Below are 21,328 nucleotides of genomic sequence, written 5' to 3'. Positions count from 1 at the left end.
ATAATAAACTAATGCAACTATATGTGAAAATCAAATGTAAAGGTAGCTCACTAACAGAACAAGATGAAAAGAAATTAGACGACATTACTAGCACTTTGATGATTTTTAATAACGATTATTTTAATGCAGCTATAAGTACAAGCAGGCTTTGATATGGACGAACCAGCAAACATACGTAAAGTTATAGAGAAATATAAAGAGAGACAGGAGTTTAACTGTATAAATGCACTGACAAATAAACATGGTCAAATTGTAAATGATGATAATGGAATAACGGAATTGATTGTGGAGCATTTTAAGGAAATGTATTGTGGTGATGGTGCTTTGTTGGATGCAGAGGCCTTTTTATCAGAGGTGAAAAAAATAGATGGAGTGCACTTTGACACACTCCTAGGTGATTTCACAAGCGAGGAAGTAAAAAAAGCAATCTCTTTGTTAAACCGAGGGGAGTCTCCCGGCCCGGATGGCCTACCCTCCGAATTTTATCAGGTCTTTGCTAACGAACTTGCTGATATTTTGGCCTCTGCATTTAATGACGGGTGTTTTAAAAAGTCTATGCATGACGGGTTTTATCAAGGTACCATTTCTATGATCTTTAAAAAAGGGGATGAAAAATATATAAATAATTGGAGACAGATCACACTAACTAATATAGAATATAAGATACTCGCCAAAATCATAATGATGAGACTAAATACAGTGTTAAACGAAATAATTGAAAAAGAACAGACATGCGCCATTAAAGGACGTATGATGTGGGACAACTTAAATAGGATCAGGGAGATGATACACTCACGTCATGAGCCTGGCTTTTTTATTGTTGGCTTTGACCAAAAGAGAGCTTTTGATTTTGTAAATAGAGAATATTTATGGGGTGTTTTAGAAAAATATGGGTTTCCACAAGTATTTATTAAAATGGTTAAAATGTTGTATGCAAAATCTCAGGTGGCGGTCAAAGTAAATGGAAGGACGTCTAATTATATTGACATAAAGAAAGGGGTGAAACAGGGCTGTCCGCTGATGCAGCGCTCTACGTTCTTGCCATCAGCCCATTACTAAATAAAATAAAACATGATAACCGAATACAAGGAGTTCGGATTAATAGAACGGCAGCCAAGGTGTCCGCATACGCGGACGATGTAACTGCCTTTATAAAATCGCAGAGAGAACTTGATTTTGTTAGAGAACACTTTCACCTCTAGAGCAGGTCGCCAAGCAGGGGGCCAAGCTAAACGAGACCAAAACGGAATGTATTTGGATAGGAGAGGAGGATCGGAGGCCGGCCCTGCTCATGGAGGTGAAAGAGGAAATGAAAATACTTGGCATTTTCTTTGCTAATAGGGACTGTGCTAAAAAATAATTGGGACAGAAAAGAAACTGAAATACATGCCGAAGTTGAAAAATGGAAAGTTAGGGACACAACTTATAAATCTAGAATAGGGATTGTAAAAACATTTATTTTATCAAAGTTATTGTTCCTGGACACCATTTTTCCGCCACCTGAGAAGTGCATAACAAGAATTAATAGGATGTGTGTACGTTTGATTTGGGGAAACAACCGGGAGGTTACCAAAATGATTGTTATGTTTAAAAGTGTCAAAGAGGGAGGCCTTGGCGCAATGGACGTCGGCAGCAAAATAATGATTGCATTCTGTAAAAATGTGGATAGGGGCATTCTGTGTGGAGCAGCTTGGGTAGGAGACCTCAAAACATGGAGAAAACAGAGGGGCAGGGGCAGACTGTCACTGCCATACTATAAATTGGCATATGGGGATTTCATCACAAAACATAGCAATTTAAATATTAACTGGGGAACCCAATCAAATAAAATAATATATAATTTAATAAGTAATAAGATATATGGAGGTATGGTACGTTTTAAACACTGCTCCTTTGACGAAAGTAAAAACCTAGTAAATCATTTTAACAGCGGCCTCGTCACTGGAAACATGCAGGACGTTATGTGGCTAACTGCCCACGGTAGACTTCCAACTAGAGCAGTGGTTAAATGGAGTTGCTTTGTGACCACAACGGAATGCCCCATGCCAGACTGTGAAGAGCTAGAGACCATATGGCACTTGCTCATAGACTGCAATAGGTCAAAAGCAATCTGGAGCAAGATGCACGATATAGGTTTGAGGGTGCCAGGCCACAGAGACATTTTGTACGGTATTTTTAACTGCGGAAAATAAAATTATGATATATTTTGGGTTTGTATTTGTGTGATCATTTTTAAGATTTGGAAGACTCGGTGCAAAATGTCAATGGACAACGTGGTAATTGACGCAAACACTGTTTTTAAACAAATTAAAACTGAACTTAAAAGGAAAAAAAACAATGGACCTGAAGAGACTGCACACGCACCTAAACTGGCCCACCTTGGCACTGTAATGTAATGTATATATATTTTTTGCCCTTATTCTGCCACAGTGAGTAGTATACTGACTACTGAGGTGAGGACTCCCGGTTGCGTCTACATGTTTTATACTTTTAAATGTTCATGCTGAGTGTGTGGCTCTGGGGGTCTTGTTGCACGCCAGCGGATAGACACACATGGCACCAAAGCATGGTGCTATTTGTTGGCGGGTGGCGAGACCTTCAGAACAGCACATGCAGGTGCAGGCATTTGGGCGTTAGGGGGTGCTGCGGATAGTACACATGGCACCAAAGCATGGTGCTGCGCTCTCTGGCGCCTAGGTGTCTGTGCTTTTTGATGTATGTATTATGTATTATGATGTATGTATATTTGATGTGATGTATTTATATGACGACAAGCAGCATATTTTCTGTATGGATCTCCAAACGTTGATATATGAAATGTGATGACTTGTAACTTTGTGGAAATTTAATAAAATACTTATAAAAAAAGCAAAGGGGGCGCTCACTGTGCGCACCACGCATGCAGCCAAAGAAATACCTATATTGAAAGACCAGAAAAAACACGAATAATTAAAGTTTTCTTTAACCCTTTCCGGGCACAGGGCGAGATCGGACGAGATTATTTTTTGATTTTATGCCGCCTAGGACGAGGTTGGACGAGACTAGTTTTTATATTTGCAGCCGCTATATCACACCATGACAACACAGGCCACACACCATGACAACACAGGCTGAGCCAAAAAATGTTCCCATGAGCCACAAAAAGGCAATACTCCACTCCAGTCTGACCCAGAGTCGTCGGGACACACTGACCCACAGCACATAGCAAGACAAAAGCAGATCAAAGACACCAGCGATCGATCAGGGCTAAAATGCCCCCCCAAAAAAAACCTGGCCGGACCCCCAAACGAGCCAGCGAGACGCTCATGCCAGGCTACGAGCGAGCCAGCGGGCAGCCTGTTGGTCACCGCCGTGGAGCCGTGGAAGTCCCCGCTGAAGTGCGCGCTGGACCCAGCCGAGGACGAGGCAGAAACGGGCAGCGTGTCTACAGGGGCGAGCACAACAATATCTGCAGTACTGTGACTGTCCGATGATACACTGTCTGCAATGCATCGGAGGATGCAACAGTGTCCGCGCCGCGGTCACCGGATCAGCTGGGAGCGGGACATCCGGCGGGGGCGGGACATCCGGCGGGGGACGAAGGTGATTGGCTTCCCATGAGACCGAAACGAAAATGTGTTCAAAGGATAATGAGTAGGCTAGTAAGTGCAAATTTATTTAGTTTTATTTAGTTTCGGACGGGGGTGATCTCGTTGCGACCGGGCCGCCGGATGGAGTAAATGGAGTTACTGTTTGAGTCTCATTCATGGGGTGAAAATAAGATTTATTCAACAAAAACACTTTTTTATACTTTTTTTTAACTTTAAAGCAAATATATTTTGCTGGTCCAGATAGAATTGTAATACGTTTTTGGGCCAAAAATGGCTCTTCTGATAATAAAGGTTGCCTACCCCTGTTCCTAGATCATAGACGTGATAGGTAGAATGCAGAGCTGGTCAGCTGGCTTGAACATTTTCTTTATGTTTTGTTTTTCATGTTTGTCAAACCATCTCCCCAGTAGAGTTCAGTCAGGTAACCAGCTGTGCCATATTGTCTTTCATCAATTCCTTTATAATGTTCATTCTCCGTGTCAGTGGGGAGAGTTTGTATTTTTTGTGCAATGTGTTCTCCGTCCATTTGAGAAACTTCAGGTTCAGTGGGTTCACTCACGATGAGCAGTGGCACCGCAACATTTTGTTCAGTTCCATCCATTTCATTGTTTGATATACATGTCCATCAATGTTGCATTAAGTTCCAAGTTTCAAGTTTTATGAACACAAAGGCAGGGCAATATAGCCTACAAACTCTTTATGTTTCCAATCCATTGCAAGATATGATTTAATCATTGCATTTCAGAGGGGCGGCGTTTAGCGCACTTTTTAAATCATGCAGTTGAAGAATAATTAAATTGAATAAATTAATGTCTCTCAATGCGCACCAAATGTCACTTTTTTGCGCTCCTAAATGAACTTCAAGTCCTCCTTTAACCAATCCCTTCACATTTTCCAGTGTCAGCTTATAGTTTATTCGTTATGATTTTTTTTTTTAAGTTTGTATTATTTACCGCTTTGTACCGCACCACCATCTTGTCCTTTGTTCTCTCAGCCACGCTGTCCGCCGTTCAAACATTTGCTTTACTCCAAAGCGAGTCTTTTGACTAATGTAGTACTAGTGACCACTTATCCTTTTGTTAAAAACACTTTTCTCCCTTTGTGTGAGCCACTTCATGGGCAGACTGATTACTATACTAAAGACGCTTGCTTGTTGTTGTTGTTTGAATAAAATAGAATGTCCATTACAGGTTGGTTTCGGTGTTAAATCAAAGTTGTTTATTTATCTTCCTTTACGGGGATGCAAAAAACGGGAAACTTAAACTTGTAAACAAATAAAGTAACACAGGGATCCAGTCTGTCACGCCCCTATTGTGACACACAGTTCCTTATAACGTATCCTGCAGTGGGCAGAGAGCAGACATCATTATTTTACAGAACACCACCACCAGAGGGCAAATAAATAAATAATATAATCAACAATATATTATTATATACCCTCTTCTATCTTGAATCGTTTTGCCAGCATTCTTGTGAGAGCAACAAAGGGTTGTGTAGTTGTCTGTTGGTTTGTATCATTTATGTTGTTCTGTAAAAGTGGTGGTATTAAGGGCTTGTTTGGTTGTGTGCGTCGACGGAGCGGAGTTTCTGCTATCTGCGCACGGGTTGTGGTGGGCCGTCTGGGCCAAATTTGTGCGAAAATGACCGGGCCGAATTTTTGTCCCAGTCCAGCCCTGCATATAGGGTGATTTTCAGTTTATTGGAAACATGAACTGAACTTGAGGATGTACAGATCACAGAAATGCTGTAAACATGTTAGGATATTCTGCTGTGGGGCAGCAGAGGGTTTGGCATACTGGTATACATATCATAAACACAGATAAACCAGATATGAATTGTGAGAACCATTTAAAATTTAACAAGGCTATTTTCATACCAAGAAAACACATCAATGTATTTTTAGCCTGTAGATAAAGTGATGGTGATCGTTGCTGTGGGGCAACCATCCATATTTCAACTTTTTTGACATTTTATATTTTAACATTTGTCATATACGGTATCATGGTACATGGTGTTGTGACACAAAAGTAGAAGAAATAGGGAATCTACAAGCTCTACTTACCCGGTCACAGTTAAAATATAACAATTTTGGGAGGTCCCCAGTTCAAATATGTTTATTTTTATTTTTTTTATAAATAAATAGAGTTGGGGGGTCGGTTAACATTTCAAATATGATTATTTTGAGGAGTCCGCAGCCTGAAAACAACAGTTTTGAAACATTGATGATAACATATATAATTAAAAATATAATCAAACCCATCACCATCTGAAAGGCACTTTGCTGAATAACTAAGAAAAAATATATATGTGACAGTTCTTCCTGAATACATGTATATATATATAATATGACAAATAAAACAACAAAAATAACAATCACTTGAAATAAAACTATAATATCAATAAAACAGTGCAATAATATTCCTTTATGCTGCAGTGACACAGTTACAGTAGAGAAATGGCTTATAGCGCCACCATGGGGCCGATTTGAAAATTGTGGCTGAATTGCGGGTTCAAATAAAATTTTGTGGATGGGGATCAGCTAATTTTCTCAGTCACTTTCACAACCAGCCCGCGTGCTCCATCAGGGTCCTAGCAGATCACCTTACACCTGTTAGACACAGGGTTATCAGTGTCGTACAAGGTCAACAGGAACACACATTGCGTGAGCTGGCAAGGTGACTGGCCTTCACAATTCATCATTTCACCCATACATTGGTCAGTAGGCCCACCGGGTATATATAGGTGTCAGTAGTGCTCACCCTGATTGTCACGGTGCAACCTTTAACAAAAAATAAAAATATTTTTTTGCATAGTTTCAACAACGAGCAAACACCGGTTTCTACATAGAAAGGAACGTTGGTCCTGAACTTGGAAAGTTGTTGTTCATGTTTTTTTGTTTTATTTTATTGTCGATGCGTTATTGCTTTTCATTGTGGGTAATGTCACAGGTGGAAACGTTATAGCTCATTAGAAGCAGGGGCGTGACTGTAGTCAGAGTATATGTAGTATATTGGGCTACTAGAGTACCCGTACGGGGAACGCGCATGGTCACGTGATACCGGATGCCGGGTCAGTTGTAACTTGTCATTCAACCTGAAGAACTATAAATGATTGACTCATTGTTATTCCAAATCTGGTGATCCTGTCAACTTATTCTTACAACAAACATACATTACATGGTGTCAGAAGAAACTAGGAGAGAACGGCAAGAAATAAGAATGGCACACTTCAAACCACCGCCGAATTTGAGCCTAGAAGGGAATCTAGCCGAGAATTGGAAAACGTGGCTGCAACGCTATGAACTTTTCTGTGTCGCCAGTGGAGTGGCAGAAAGGACTGAAGTGGTTCAATGCGCGACATTCCTTCATGTCGCGGGGGAAGAAGCCATAAAAGTGAGTAACACGTTTGTTTTCACCGACGAGGAGAAAAACAAGATTGCTGTTTTGAAACAGAAGTTCAAAGAATACTGTGAGCCGCGAAAGAACATGCCGTACATAAGGCACATGTTTTTCACTCGTGTACAAGGTCCGTCATAGAAACAATAGATGCCTATGTTACAGACCTGAAATATAAAGCGAAAGACTGTGAATTTGGCAACCTGTGCAACTCATTGCTACGTGACAGAATTGTCTGTGGGATACGTGATGATCAAGTAAGAGCCAGATTGCTCAGAGAGGCGGATCTCACGGTGGATAAAGCACTCGATGTGTGCCGTGCAAGCGAGATAACTTTCACACAGATGAAGGCTTTGCACGATGAAGTCGACGTGCACAAAGTTAGCACTACAAGAGCCTATAAAAAGGGAGGCAGCAATACAAGAGAGAGCCCTAGCCCAAACATTTAGATTCTCGTAGAGGGTTTTTTTCGATTCTGACGAATCTCTCTACGAGAGTCTAAAACATAACCCCCCCATTTACCGTCGAAAGTTGAACGTTTGTGCCTCAACATCACTCTTACCTTGTACAAATGCAAAATCTAAGCTGCTTTTAATGTTGCCCCACTTGTTTGTGAGGTGTACGGATTCAGATTAAACACGGAACATGCTTATTTTTCAATAAAAAAGGTATTTTAATCCACTCTGTCTCGGAATCTGGCGGCCATCTTGCTTTTCTCTCCATTGTAAATGCGCAAGAGAACCCTGGCCGCTAGGGGCGCGGGCAATATTCTGTTGCGCCGTTTACCGCATTTACAATGGAGGATTCAGAAACAGAGTGGATTAAAATAGCTTTTTTATTGAAACATAAGCATGTTGCGTGTTTAATCTGAATCCGTACACCTCACAAACAAGTGGGGCAACATTAAAAGCAGCTTAGATTTTGCATTTGTACAAGGTAAGAGTGATTTTGAGGCACAAACGTTCAACTTTCGACGGTAAAGGGGGGGGTTATGTTTTAGACTCTCGTAGAGAGATTCGTCAGAATCGAAAAAAAACCCTCTACGAGAATCTAAATGTTTGGGCTAAGAGAGCCCCATGACGAGTGAAAATAAAGTTGACTGTGACAGATGTGGCTACAAGCATGAGCAAGGGAAGTGCCCAGCCTATGGACAGACATGCAGGAAATGTGATAGGAAGAATCACTATGCAAAAATGTGTCGTGCAAACAGTCAACCGAAAAATAGGAAGATGCATGTTGTGGAAAAGTCTCATGACACTGACGACAGTGAGACTGAAGAAATGTTCATTGGAACAATATAGATGAAAAGCATTGATGCTGTTGAAAATGCAAAGAGTGACCAAGACAGATGGTCTGAAGAGTTGTTAATAAACAAAAAGAGAGTCAAATTTCGAATTGACACTGGAGCTGACTGTAACGTCATGTCAGCAAAAACGTTTCACATGTTGGATGTCAGTGGAAAGCTGCGTGCATCAAGCTGCAGGTTAGTGGCATATTCTGGCCACAAGATGGAGCCCTTGGGCAAAACGTCAGTCACCTGTCAGTACAAGGGCCAAAAACACAAGATTGACTTTGAAATCATTGAAAAAGAGGCACCAGCGATCCTGGGAAGGGAAACGAGCACAAAGCTGAAAATGGTGAAGAGGCTGTACAGCACAGAGAAGGAAGACAACATACAGAAGAATTATGAACATCTCTTCTCTGGACTTGGCTGCTTACCAGGTGAGCACAGCATCAATATTGACCCGGAAGTGAGGCCAGTGATACATGCACCTAGGAGAGTCCCAGTTGCTCTAAGGGACAGAGTTATTGAGCAGCTTCATAAAATGGAGCAGTCAGATGTGATCACAAGGCAGTCCGAGCCTACACAGTGGGTGAACAGTATGGTGACAGTAGTCACACCCAAGAAGATAAGGATTTGTATGGATCCCAAAGATCTAAACACAGCAATTAGAAGAGAGCACTATCCACTCCTCACAGTGGAGGAAGTGGTGTCACGCATGCCGAATGCAAAATATTTCTCAGTTTTAGATGCAAACCAAGGGTTTTATCAGATTAAACTGGATGAAGAGAGCTCCAAGCTGTGCACATTTAACACACCCATTGGACGATATCGCTTCAAGAGGCTTCCCTTTGGCATCTCGTCAGCGAGCGAGGTTTTCCAGAGAGCTGTGGCCCAGATGATTGAAGGATTAGATGGCGTGGTCAACATTATTGATGATTTGCTGGTGTGGGGGGACACATTACAGCAACACGATCAGAGGCTGTTAAAGCTACTGCAGAGAGCAGATGAAAATGGCCTGCGATTCAATAAGAGCAAGTGCAAATTCAAGATGACAGAAGTCAAGTACATTGGCCATACACTGAGTGCAGAGGGGCTAAAGCCTGATGATGAGAAAATAAGAGCCATTGTACAAATACCCCCACCTGCTGACAAGCCAGCTTTAATGAGGTTCATGGGGATGATTCAATACCTAGCGAAGTTCATTCCTAATTTATCTGAAGTCTCTGCACCTCTAAGGCAGCTGCTGCAGGAAGAAACAGAATGGCACTGGGAGGAGCCTCAAGAAAAGAGCTATGAAAAGCTGAAGCGACTGATTACTGAAGCTCCCACTTTGAAATATTATGATGTCAACAAGGCTGTGACGCTGTCTGTGGATGCCAGCTCGGAGGGCATCGGGGCTGTGATGCTGCAGGATGGTCGACCTGTGGCATACGGCTCAAGGGCGCTCACAGATTGTCAACGAAGGTATGCTCAGATTGAAAAAGAGCTCCTAGCCATAGTATATGGATGTGAGAAATTCCATCAATATGTATATGGCAGAGAAGTCCAGGTGGAAAGCGATCACAAACCGCTGGAAAGCATTTTCAAGAAGCCACTGCATCAGGCTCCTATGAGGCTGCAAAGGATGCTGCTGCGACTTCAAAAGTACAACATTGCAGTGGCATACAAGCCAGGAAAGGAGCTTCACATTGCAGATGCATTGAGCCGTGCATATCTACGTGAGCAGACTAATAATATGACTTTACTAGAAACAGTGAAGTCATTTATCAACCAGTTGATACATTGATTGAAGTTAACAGAACTATCAGAGAATACGAGGAAGAAGATGTCTGCCTCCAGCAAAAGAAAACTGGAGCTGCTTTTACAACCAGTCATCATGCTACACAGAGCAGGTTGGTACCATTACTACACTTAACCAGAAATAATCACAGAAGAAAATGTTTTTTATTTTATTTGTATTCCATTTTTTGAATTATAGGCTACTGTCATCAGATAGGCCTATGTAGTTTGTGACATGTCTTGGTTTTAATTAAAAGTTAAAGCACTATTTTCTGATAGTAATCATTGCTATAGAGTGTTTGTTCAGTAACGGCAGTCTCCCAGCTGTCTCTCCAACTCTTTAATAAACAACATACATTTTCAGGTAGGTTCAACCAATCAGGAGAGAGTAGGATCAGCTTAATTTTTATAGTGTTCCAATTCCAAGTTTGTCTGCATAATTATTTCTTTGTGTCATCACGTCCAATTCCACTTATTCAATCTATATCCTGACTGAGTTGAGTTCTCTGTCCTGATTTGGATAGAATTGATATCCTGACCTGAAAATGCATTTTCTGTTTAATAAAGAAAGAGCTGGAGATACATGGATACTCCTACTACTGAATAAACACTGTCGCATTGATTACTGTCAGAATATAGCTATTTAACACGTATTTAACCAAAGAAAATAACAAATCAATAAGTAGAAGAATGAAAGAACAGGCTGCTGAGATACAAAAAAGGTGAAGACTCCAGTCCTTGTGGTGATGAGGTGCTCAAAGTAAAAAAAAAAGAAATAGGTTTGTATTGAAGAGGGATGCCATCGAGACAGGCTTAAAAAAAGAAGTATCAAATCAAAATCAAATCAAACTTTATTTATAAAGCACATTTAAAAACGACTGTCAAAGTGCTGTACAAGTCAAGAAAAAAATAGCCTAGTCTAGATAATAGATCTAGATAATGAAGGCTTTTTTTATCTATCCTTGCTCAAGAGTGTGCTTGAAGCCTGTCCTGATAGGACCCCTCTTCACTACTGTGTATTAGCCCGGGTGTCTCTGTTGTTACATACAGTTGGTACAGTATTCCACATACAGGAGCCATAGAACACCCTGGTTCACTTCTGGTTACGGCGCAACATGTGCAGCATTAAATGTGATAAATGCTCCGTTTGTACTCGCCCATTAAATAATTCCAAAGACGTGGAGTAAGATATTATCCTCTACTTTCATATCCATGTGAAAGTTCTGGCACGAAACGTGTATTTAGTCAAATATCTACACTTTTTCACGAGCTGCACCCGGACGGCTTTCTCTCCGGGTGAGGGGCCCGGAATGACGATTGGCAGGTGCCTTGCGATAGGTGCTGGGTAATTAATCACACCACCTGCCAATTGTGTGCCCCAAACATTTGTGCTTCCCTGGACAATTTGTGATGACGTTTGTGGTAATCAACAGGAATTGTTGGTAAATTCAGTCCATCGATCATTCCGGGCCCCTCACCCGGGTGCAGCTCGTGAAAAAGTGGAGATATTTGAATTTGGAGTAATTTAATGGGTGAGTACAAACGGAGTATTTATCACATTTATGCCGCCATTCTGCCGCTGCAACCGCAAGGACACTGTTCTATGGCTCCTGTATGTGGAATACTGTACCAACTGTATGTAAAAACAGAGATATTCTAGGGCTGTATAAGTAATTTAAAAAAATTAATCTGATTCCAACAGAAAATGCATTGAGTTGCTCTCTCCTAATGTTACCTCTCTCCTCCTTCTAGATCCCACGCTCCTTCCTATGTGTAAAGAGGAGGTTTCCCCTGAACAGCAGGAGTGGAGCCCCAGTCTGGTCCAGGAGAAACCAGAACCTCCACAGATTAAAGAAGAACAACGGGACAACGGTGACATTACCAGACATGAGGAAAAGGGGAGACAATCTCTCAGGTAAAAACTTCACGTAACTTAATTGCATTGGTGATGTTTTGATCTATTAATTGAGCTTCATCAGATAAACAACAAATTATTAATGGAGGAAATTAATGAGATTGTGGTGCAGCCTGTGTAGGCCGTCTAATGGCTTGGAGACTGAAGAAGGGGGAACAATATCATCATCTTTGCTCCATAAACTGACGACAATTTTTACAATAAGGCAGTGGTTTCTACACCAGTTGCACATGAGATGACTCATGCTGCTTGTGTATCCGAATCAACACATATGGGCTGTATTTTGCGTGTCTTAAGTACCAGATCTTATTCCCTAACTTGAGTAAACTAAAGACCTGGAGGCGTGATCAATGCCATTTGGCTATTCTGAGTGGCCAAAGAGCATTGATCACGCCTCCAGGTCTTTAGTTTACTCAAGTTAGGGAATAAGACCTGGTACTTAAGACACGCAAAATACAGCCCCTAGTGTGGTAATAAAACAAGGTTATCTACAATATGTACCAAATGTGGCAAAAATATACGTATAACTAGTAACACACATCTTTCATGTGACTTGGCCTGGTCCAATCCATACGAACAAGTTATTGTATTTGCCAACGGTGTCCAATTATTTAATTTATCATTGATTTGTTAACCACCAAATAATGTAACTTAAACTAAAAACAGGACAATTAGACCAGTTATATGTTCACACATGACGTAGCTGAGTGGAAATGTTTTAATGTACGTCTGTCCAGCCAGAGTCCAGTGCTTATGAAACAACCTGCTGTAATTATATTGACCATATTGAGTGTGAAACACATCAGACTGTTTTAGTAATAACCAGTGATTCCAATACTCTGTTTGAGAGAACCACCAGCGCGATGTCACCTCCTCTCTCCTCCTCCTAGATGTCACACTCCTTCCTGTGTGTAAAGAGGAGCAGGAGAGGATCCCCAGTCTGGTCAAGGAGAAACCAGAACACCACCAGATTGAGGAGGAGCCCGCGGAGCTACTTATAATACCAGAGGAGGCTGCCGGGTCAATGTTGACATTACTAACAGTAAAAAGTGAAAATTATGATGAAAACAGAGACACAGAGCTTCTATCCAGCATCTCAACTGAACACATGAAAACTACAACTGATGTTGCCGACTGTTCAGAATCGCAGCCAACTAGTGAGAAACTGACATCACTGAAGACAGTGATGAGTGGGAGGAGACAAGGCAACACCAGTCGGCTTTAAACACACTGAAATCACTCAAGACACAACATGTGGAAGGACAAAGATTGTCTTTAAGCAACAAGCTGTCCCTTGACTTGAAATCAGTGAAACATACTCCATCCATGAAGAGTCACACAGAGAACAATATAATTAGTTGTACCATTTGTGACAAAGGCTTTAGTTCCACGAATCTGAAAAGACACATGAGGACTCATACAGGGGAAAAACCCTATACCTGTACAGTTTGTAAACAAGGATTCAGTCAAAATGGTGATCTGAAGAGACACATGAGGACTCATAACGGGGAAAAACCATATACCTGTACTGTTTGTCAACAAAGTTTCAGGCTAAATAGCAGTCTGAAGATGCACATGAGGACTCATAATGCATGGGAAAACCCCTACACTTGTACAGTTTGTCAACAAAGATTCAGGCTAAATGGTGATCTGAAGAGACACATGAGAGCTCATACAGGGGAAAAACCCTATAGGCCTACTTGTACAGTTTGTCGACAAAGATTCAGTCGAAATGGTAATCTGAAGAGACACATGAGGACTCATACAGGGGAAAAACCCTATACTTGTACAGTTTGTCAACAAAGATTCAGTCAAAATAGTAAGCTGATGAGGGAAAGTAATACTGCAGGTGAGGGAAAGAAAGTGTTGTAGTTTGTGCTAGACTGGCTCTCTGACACGTGCTACCCTCTAGCTGCTAGAGGGTAGCACGTGCCAGAGAGCCGCACTGAGAATGAATTTGCCTGGCATTTGCCTGTAAGGACCCAGCTGGAATATGCCTCGTCTCTGTTTCGGAACAGATCCAAATAATCCTTTTCTGTGCAGTTTCTGACCCGTTCTACCCTCTAGTTTGTGCAACCTTTCATAAATGGGTTATCATACAGAAATACATCTGTGAAGTGAACAGCATACATGCATTTTGCATGTAAATTATCTGAGCTGACACATGCTATCACATACAGAACAAACATATAATTGTAAACTAATATGACAGTGAAAAGTCCTCAATAATAATAAAGCAGAGGAATCAAACATCTGATTATGTCAACATGACCGAATTAAATCAAAACAAACTTATCTCACTAACTTGTTTGTATTGTGTTTTTTAAACTACTCAAAATATTCCCAAATGCCATTCTTCTGATCTTGTGCACTTAACAGTAATATTATGTCACATTTCCGTCTGTGTTTTCTGTAACACAGAAGTTACCAGACGCTTACAAACGGACACATTTGGAGGCATTGTGTTCAATGTAAATGACAATGCTCTGTGTTGTCTAAACATCTTGGTCCTTCTCATTCTTCTCGTTGTTTACAGCTCGCCTTCATCGTAAAGTATTCCTAAAGCATTATGAAAACAGAATTGTTGCTCATCCTAATTTAGTGTACAAATCAGACAGTTCTTCTGTTTTACTTTTCATTCACTATAATGACCTTGATGTGTCTTTCAGGTGCAGATGCAGTGCAGGATAAGGAGGTTGATGGAACCACTGTTGACCCCATAGTTGCTTCCTGCAGCAGGTAATTTATTTTTTATACAATTATACAACATCCTAGATTCACTCACTAATAACATTGCTGGCCTGGCATTCCAATAAGTATTTGTTCTACTCTCTATGTATCGAATTAGAACAGTCTTAGTTCATCATTAAGACGCATTTGTGTCTATAGTATTTAAGTTCATCATTAAGACGCATTTGTGTCTATAGTATTTAAGAGAGTATAATATTCAGTGTAAGATTGTTTCCATATTCTGTCAATTATTATGCTCTTTAATGTGCATTATTCTGCTAGTCTACAGTTAAATGCTGATGAAGGTCCTGCTAAGAAGAAGACCCGAAACCCCCCCACTGAACTGCAGGGTGTGTCCACTGCCGAGTGACGGTAAGAGAGTAGTGTAGTGGCTAATCAACACCATGAACAATAAAACTTTAAAAGCCACTAAAAGCACCGGGCAGCGAATCTTACGCAGTTGCAGGAATAAGACCAATGCAGGGGCGTCACTACCGTGACGCAGACAACGCGATTGCGTGGGGGCCCATGACGCCTGAGGGCACACCCAGGTCGGGAGAAAAAAAAAAAAAAAAAGAGGTGGCAAATTTAAAAAATAAAAATAAATAAAGAGGCGGCCGGGCCCCTTAACAATATATTGTTAACTGAGGTTGATTTTACGTCGCAAACCATTGTAGAAAAATACAATCACGATTTAACCTGTGAATTCCGTATCATTCCGTGAGTGCCTGAGACAGCAAGTATCCTTCCAAGCCCACTATACCATGTAATATACATCCTGCGTCTACTACATCCTGTAGTTCACTTAAGAAATAAAAGTATTGATACAAGCAGCTTTTATTTTGAAGAGGAAGAGGAAGTTGTTTCGGTTGTAGCCAGCTGCCATGACAGTCTACCGGTGCGGGTGGCAGTGGAATAATACAAACAACATGCTTTTAGCCAAAGTTCATAAAAACCGCATGCGTCTATGACTTAAACAATGTAGGCTAAACACTTTGGAATTACGTTAAACATGGTATATCCTCCGTGGCTGCGTCATTAGGTGAGTACTAGTAAATGAATTGTTAAGTTTCATAGTATCATTCATCATCAACAGGCTGTTGTCGATGCCCCCCAAAATGAACAGGTTACAGCCTACAGGATTCTCATTATGTTACTGTCACTGCCTGCAAGGATGGCCACCGTGCCATTTCTTATAAACTATCTAATTCATACGTGGGTCGTCGTGGGTACACGTGGAGTTGTTGTTATTGTTGTTCATGCGCCACGGTGCGCGGCGTGCCATGGAGAGGGCATCAGAGCGCAGCGCAACAGCCTTATGGTATTGTCTGAATGTCTGTAGCCTACTCTCTGCACTAGCTCTTTCTGTCCAGTCCAGTGTATAGGCTGGCGATTGTGGCGATTTATATTCGTTAATAAAGAGAGAGCTGTAAAGGGGATATTGTCTATGGTCAGTTCATGGTGTGTATCATTCTCGTTTTTAACCATAGAGTTAATTAGGGCCGTGATAATGTGGCGCAATGAAGGTAGGCAGTAGGCTATAGCCTAATACAATGTAACCAACTTGCGCAAGCATAAAAAAATGGGTTTTAATTGTCTGGTAACGGAAAATAACGGAAAATAATCTAATTTATTACTTTTCTCAGAAGGTAATCTGTAACGGTATTAAAGGGATTATTTTTATGGGCAGTAATCCAGTAACCTAACGACGTTACTTTAGAAAGTAACGATGCCCAACACTGCATATAATGAGCTGTGTTTTTATTTATTTATGTTTGATAGTTTGGAGACATTTTTTGTGCCCAAGTCAGGGCAGGTTGTTTATTGATGAATATACTGTATGGACACTGAGCTTGGAAGCTGGTGCTGTCTGCATGTGGTGCTGAAAGGCTGTTTTAATGAGTGATTGAAATATTTGTTTGTTTGCAGAATTACAGTACATTTCAAGCACAAACTCAATACAAAGACTGTTAACTGTGAGTGGATGAGTTTACTCAATGCTGTACCATATGTTCTCATGCCAATAAAGCCCCTTTGAATTTAATTGAATAATTTAATTGTGTGGCCGGTCACCTCACCTGTAATGTTAGTCTATACCTAGTGTGTGTGTGTGTGCATGGGAGCACTCACGCACACTTGTTTATGGCGGTGGTGGGGGGCCTACAAAATATTCTCGCACCGGGGCCCACCATGACCTCCCTACGCCACTGGACCAATGTCCAGTCAGGGCAGCCAATTTTGATGGTGTTTTTATTTGCTCATCCAGACAGACATAGTATGGGATACAAGATGTCAAAGTGCTCTCCCTAGCTGCTGGTAAAAAACCGTGGACCTTCCCAGTGCTCTCTGACTCCCTGTGTGCTCTCTTAATTAAATAGACTCAGCTGTGAACTGCCCATCACCTTCAAAACAAAAGCTTTAGCTGCAACATAAATAATGGCTGTAAACAAACCAATTAAGCAAAGCAAATTAAACTAAAAATAAGAAATGCATTAAATATATAACAAATACTGAAATAGAAAATTACTGAATATAGCTCCCACAAGTAGTATTACTAACTGAAGAACGAAAACAAAGTAAAATAATAGATTCACAAGCCTTACTTTAGACAGTAAGACATCAAGGATGTTATTTTTTGTAGCATCAATCTGTATCGAATGATACCTGTAGACCTACAGCAAGGATATTTTCAGCCCAATCAACTGGGTTTGATGGTGACTTTTGTGACCTAACAGGTTATGGAGGAGACGTAGGTGAGGAGAAGAGGAGGAGGAAGGATTCCTTCAACAAGCTTTCTTAAACCAGGCAAATAAAGAGCAGTTCCCTGCAGGTCTGACTAAATGGAAGTTGGGAAATGAGGGACTTGGACTTGACACGATGACACCATGTTCCTTTTCAAATTGATTGCTGTAGAAGAATGCTTTTTTTCTTCTTCAAACCACCCTGAAAGAGTGCAATTCCCTGCTCCACAATTACAACAAATAAGTACAAGAGACTCACAACAGAACTTAAAGCAAATTTACAGGGAGTTTAGCTTGAGTATAGCTGTTTAATTCATGTTAATTCAACATTTTATATTTGTTCTTGGTTTGGTTGTTTTTGGTTTGTGTGTTTTATGCCAGTGCATGTTTGTGGTGGGTCATGGATGGACTTAGACTTGGTTTATTCAACACATTCATCTGAGACATCAGCTCTTAAAGCTCATTTAATAAAGAAGCCCAGTTCTCACCTAAACTGTTTTTATACAGTAGATATTTTAGTAGAAGTAATGGGGTTGTTATGTGTACTGTGGCTGGTTGGGCTCATAGACCAATTTTTGTCTTTGGTGCATACAGTGAGACCGGGGCCTACCACACCGACATATTGTTGTACACCACACCAAGCTTGTCTTGATACAGTATATCATAAATTATGTTCTGATGTTGTAAGTTGGAACTTAACCATGGCAAGCAAGCGGTTACCAATTTATTTGGTTTATTTGTGGACTTTCTGTTAATAAATGGCATACGCCAAATGGCATTCACATCCTTCTTTCTCGCTGTCAGTGTCTTCCCTCCAAGCAGATATCCCCAGCTCAATAATTAGTTGAACACAGATTCAGAATATTCAAATACTTGTCTTGTTTTATCATTCATTTAAGTTTTTCTTTTAATATAAAATAATTATTGAATATTTTGTCATCCAATATTTCCCGGGGGAAATGCCACTGCTCTGCACTGCCATGTCACATCAGCTTGTGAAGTCCATCATACAGTAGGTGGGAACATGGGGGTCTGCTCCTGAAAACAACCATAACAAACACACAAGGTCAAGTTGGGTCAGAGAAAAAATTGAGAAGTTTAACTCATGGAAATTACTGTTGTAATCCTTTGATCTCTACATCCAGGGTGCATAAACCATCTTCACTGTGTCACAGGCCAGGCGCTGATCATCACACAGCACTGTGAGCAGTACACAGCTATTTAGTGAGATAAACAATGTATCAACTCACCAGAAGCAGAACTAGTAATGTGTTTTAATTGAGAACAATCAAAATCTAAATAAAAATGTACTAAATTAAATATACTATCATACTAACTTTATTGAAAATTAGTTTGGTTCATCAATCTCCTGGCTGGTCCACACAGCCTTGAAAGTAATAATTTGTATTAACTGTGAGTGGACGACCCCAATTAAGCTTTTGTTTACAATTAAGAGGGTCCAGTCGTCCACCATTGTTGTGGCAGACAAGGAAATGCAATCGCCAGACTTAGGATAGCCTACTGATCATGATGACAGTAAAACGCGCAGTGATGGAAATAAGGATATGGATTTAAACAAGAAAAGCAAAGCAAAGAAAGAAAGGAATGGTGGGATCAAACAATTCAGAAAGTGACGAAGAGAGATTCATTGTTGGGATGAGAGCAGAGACGCAGGTCGAGGCATTTTCAATGATAATATGCGCTGGGAAAGATTGCTGAGAAGAAGTGGGCCAGTGGGGGACAGCGCTTTGAAGAGTAACACCAAGGATGCGAAAGTGATGTCACTGACTGACTGGTTTATAAACAGCTTGAAGTCCATACTACTTCCGTGTTGCATACCAGTGACATCACTGACCATTCCTTAGTATCTTTACCACAGCCTTGTTTCAACGCGTGGGTTACTGCATGAGTGCATGTGTTCATGCTCAGCTCGCAGCAGCACAACAAAGATCAGCTGTAGCCTATTTTGTTACGTTCCGTCGCGCGAATGAAACACTAGATGGGATTATTATGTCATGTGACTCATGTTCTGATACAGCATTCAAGAACAACTATCAGAATATGTAACCCAGGTAAAGTAATCTGGCACTCTGCAAGTTTAACTAAAGTTTTTTCCATCTGTCCAAAGTAATTTGTGATAGCCTGCAGGCTGCAGTCCTGCTCTTAGACAGACTATAGGCTACATAGATTGATTGAAAGTGAAACATACAAATTGATGTAAAGATACAGATTGATTGAAAAAACATCGCTTGGCCTACAGTTCAAAGACACGTTGAAACGAGACGCACCGCATCGCGTCGCCCCCCTCTCTCTCTCTCTCTCTCTCTCTCTCACACACTGACACACACACACACACACACACACACACACACACACACACACACACACACACACACACACACACACACAATATGTTATTTTGTAGGGTTTATAGGCGGCCTAAACAAAATATTTGCACTGGCCAGGACGGTCCATTCGCCACTATACGTGAGGCGAGCACCTTTCGACTTGAATTAAAAAGGAGCAAGGGAATTATAAGTGGATCAAGTTCCATTATCAATGAGACCACAAGCGTCTGTGAGCCTTGTTGACAGTTTTTGTGGATTGTCCAGATTTAGAGATGGGAAACGAGAGGCGGGTGTTTAGTAACCCGATGCTATCGGGTCAGGCAGGCCATATTATGAAAGAGCACCGCTCAGGTGCTTTTGTTGCCAATTATATGGCAATGTGGCAGCAGTGTGCAGGGAGAACATAAAGTGTGGGGGGGAGGAAACATGCAAAGAAGAGGAATGTAAAAAAAGCCAAGGAGAATTAAAGTCTGTGCATTGTGGTGGGGGACATTACACACAATCAACTGTAGCCCCTTTCGGGACCCTCGGTTACCGTTTCTGAATTTTGGACGCAGGGTCCCTCGGTACTTATTCCACTCTCCATGGGAGACAGAAAAAAGATTAAAAATACTTAACGGCATCGGCGCTTAATGCGATTTCTCCCACGTTTCCGTTGTCTCCTATAGACGCTTTATGCATCTTTGAAACATCTCACCAACACTCAAGCGGAGCGCAGCAGGGCGTGAACGGAGGGTATGTACATCTGTCTCCCATGGAGAGTGGAATAAGTACTGAGGGACCCTGGGGTACCGACGTCCAAAATTCAGAAACGGTAACCGAGGGTCCCGAAAGGGGCTAGATCAACTGGTGTCCTAGGAGAGAGAAGGAGATTATGGTGTTGGTGAGCAGGGTTAGAGCAGAAAGGAAAGGATCGTCCTTCACCGGAGCTGTAAAGAGAGTGGAGAAGATCCACTTCACCACTTTTCAAACTATCTTCATATAATAGGTCCTCACTAATAATCAGGATAAAATGGCAAAAAAAAAATCTACTCAGTCTGTGTCTCATAAGAGGGCTGTGGGCAGTTCAGAAACCCGTCCACCAGTGACATCATCAATGGGGAATCCAAGCGAATAGAAAATGCAGGCTTTCTAGTCATGCAAAGTTGCAATACGAAAATGGAAGCCATCGTTCTCACGTTAATAAACCTCATTTTTGTAAAAAAATCTTGTTTAAAAAATAATCTGCCTAACGATGATGTCACTGGTGGACGGGTTTCTGAACTGCCCACAGCCCCCTCCTATATGAGATACGGACAGTAGATTTGATCATGAATATTAGTGAGGGCCTATTATATGAAGTCTGAATCAGACTTCATATAAATCTGACAGGCATTCAAAAGGAACTCAAATGTGATGTTAATGTCCTGTAAGTAGAAAGTAGAAATAAAACTAGTGTTGACTAATCATTACATGTGGCTCTTTTTTTGAAGAGGAAGTTATGCACAGAAAGTCAGTTTCAGTTGTAAACACTACACTACTATGACACTTTCCCAAAGTTACGAG

The 21,328-nt window shown here is 41.1% G+C and overlaps 1 long non-coding RNA gene across 1 annotated transcript in view; it reads left to right on the top strand.

Moving 5' to 3' along the window:
- The first annotated feature begins 5,586 nt into the window (after positions 1–5,586).
- LOC310853603 overlaps positions 5,587–21,328 on the top strand; it is a 762,466-nt gene continuing 746,724 nt past the window's right edge. The window contains exon 1 of the long non-coding RNA XR_014568817.1: positions 5,587–5,692. This is a non-coding gene — a long non-coding RNA (uncharacterized lncRNA). The remainder of the gene's footprint in view (positions 5,693–21,328) is intronic.

The sequence above is a fragment of the Protomyctophum parallelum genome (assembly GCF_964188405.1).
Source record: "Protomyctophum parallelum genome assembly, chromosome: 22".
NCBI lineage: Eukaryota > Metazoa > Chordata > Actinopteri > Myctophiformes > Myctophidae > Protomyctophum > Protomyctophum parallelum.
The sequence above is the reverse complement of the archived record's forward strand: the minus strand, read 5'-3'. Positions and strand labels throughout refer to the sequence as shown.